This window comes from Staurois parvus, unplaced genomic scaffold (genome assembly GCF_062004578.1).
Source record: "Staurois parvus isolate SC_StPar_1 unplaced genomic scaffold, SC_StPar_1.0 ptg002749l, whole genome shotgun sequence".
NCBI classification, from domain to species: Eukaryota; Metazoa; Chordata; class Amphibia; order Anura; family Ranidae; genus Staurois; species Staurois parvus.
The window spans coordinates 5,991-8,185 of NW_028320545.1; the positions used below are offsets into that span (position 1 = coordinate 5,991).

At 56.9% G+C, this 2,195-nt stretch overlaps 1 pseudogene; it reads left to right on the plus strand.

Annotated features, from left to right (window-relative positions):
- Positions 1 to 680: 680 nt before the first annotated feature.
- LOC149429347 (U2 spliceosomal RNA) lies at positions 681 to 797 on the plus strand (annotated as a pseudogene).
- The last annotated feature ends 1,398 nt before the right edge of the window (positions 798 to 2,195 follow it).

Genomic DNA, 2,195 nt, shown 5'->3' on the forward strand with positions numbered 1-2,195 from the left:
CCACCCAATCAGTGGGAAGTGTGTTGTCTGTGCCCGCCCTATCAGTGGGAGGTGTACTGTCTGTAGCTGCCCCATCAGTGGGAGGTATGTTGTCTGTGCCTGCCCCATCAATGGGAGGTGTGTTCTCTATGCCCGCCCCATCAGTGGGAGGTGTGTTGTCCGTGCCTGTCCCATCAGTAGGAGGTGAGTTGTCTGTGCCCGCCCCATCAGTAGGAGGTGAGTTGTCTGTGCCAACCCCATCAGTGGGAGGTGTGTTCTCTGTGCCCGCCCCATCAGTAGGAGGTGAGTTGTCTTTGCCCGCCCCATCAGTGGGAGGTGAGTTGTCCGTGCCCGCCCCATCAGTGGGAGGTGAGTTGTCTGTGCCCGCCCCATCAGTGGGAGGTGAGTTGACTGTGCCCGCCCCATCAGTAGGAGGTGAGTTGGCTTTGCCCGCCCCATCAGTGGGAGGTGAGTTGTCTGTGCCCGCCCCATCAGTGGGAGGTGAGTTGTCTGTGCCCGCCCCATCAGTGGGAGGTGAGTTGTCTGTGCCCGCCCCATCAGTGGGAGGTGAGTTGTCTGTGCCCGCCCCATCAGTGGGAGGTGAGTTGTCTGTGCCCGCCCCATCAGTGGGAGATGTGTTAAATACTGCTACATATCGCAGAGGTAACTCCGCTAACCCACCACGCCGTGCAGCTGCAAGCTTCCTTCTCTCAGCCTTTTGGCTAAGATCAAGTGTAGTATCTGTTCTTATCAGTGTCCAGTGGGGGTGCTCCTGACCATTCTAGCTTTGCGGGGATGGTTGTTGTATAGTACCCTCACTGGTATGATGGGGGTCCGGAAGGCTGAACCGGAGGGACAGAAACCAGGGAGCGCCATGATGAGCTCTGGGGCCTTGGGAGTAATTCCTCTGGTGAAGCTGGAAAGACCCAGTACCTCCTGATTTGGACGGATCTACCTTGGTCTGGCCTGGGGCTGGGGACGCAAAAAGTCCGCAAACTCAGTGCCCCCTGGGGAAGACGCTCTCAGGGGTGTCACTAGTAACACTTGGGTGTGGGACCCCACGGTGTGAAGATGACACATGGTCACTGTTTTTCACTTCTTTTTGCACAGCGCCCTAAGGACCAGGCCTTTTGGCTAGGACCAGGGCAATTTTTGCTACAGGCCTCAGGGCCTGGTCTGTGCACAATTCGGCACGGAACCACTTTTTTATTTTTTCTTTATCTTTATTTATTATGCACTCCCACGTTTGTCACTTTTTTGCTCTTATGTGTGTGTTTTTCACGGATGGAGGGTGTGGGTCCTCGGGCCTACCCTGAAGTCTAGGGGGAGGATGTGTGGCCCTACGGTTCCTTCCTCCCCTGATCCCTAGGGGACTCTTCTTCAGGAGAGTCCCCTTGCCTAGTACTGGATGTCCGGCTTCGGCTGGGCATAGGGAACGGTGGTCCACCAGGCCTTTTGGCCAGGAGGACCAATTGGGAACCTTGTCCCCGTCAGGAGCTTCGTGCCCCGGGGGATCAGGGTAAGCGGTCCAAGCCCCTTTAGGGGTAGGACACAGCACACCCCTAAGTGCACTTTTTTGTGTGGTGTTTTGCACTTGCACTTTTTTTGTGAACACTTACGGGTTTTTTCGTTATAGTTGCACGTTTGCGGACTTAAAAAAAAAAAAAAAAAATCAGTGGGAGGTGAGTTGCCTGTGCCCGCCCCATCAGGAGGTGAGTTGTCTTTGCCCGCCCCATCAGTAGGAGGTGAGTTGTCTGTGCCCGCCCCATCAGTAGGAGGTGAGTTGTCTGTGCCCGCCCCATCAGTGGGAGGTGAGTTCTCTGTGCCCGCCCCATCAGTGGGAGGTGAGTTGTCTGTGCCCGCCCCATCAGTGGGAGGTGAGTTGTCTGTGCCCGCCCCATCAGTGGGAGGTGAGTTGTCTGTGCCCGCCCCATCAGTGGGAGGTGAGTTGTCAGTGCCCGCCCCATCAGGAGGTGAGTTGTCTTTGCCCGCCCCATCAGTAGGAGGTGAGTTGTCTGTGCCTGCCCCATCAGTGGGAGGTGTGTTGTCTGTGCCCGCCCCATCAGTGGGAGGTGAGTTTTCTGTGTCCTCCCCATCAGTGGGAGGTGAGTTGTCTGTGCCCGCCCCATCAGTACATCAGTGGGAGGTGAGTTGTCTATGCCCGCCCCATCAGGGGGAGGTGAGTTGTCTATGCCCGCCCCATCAGTGGGAGGTGA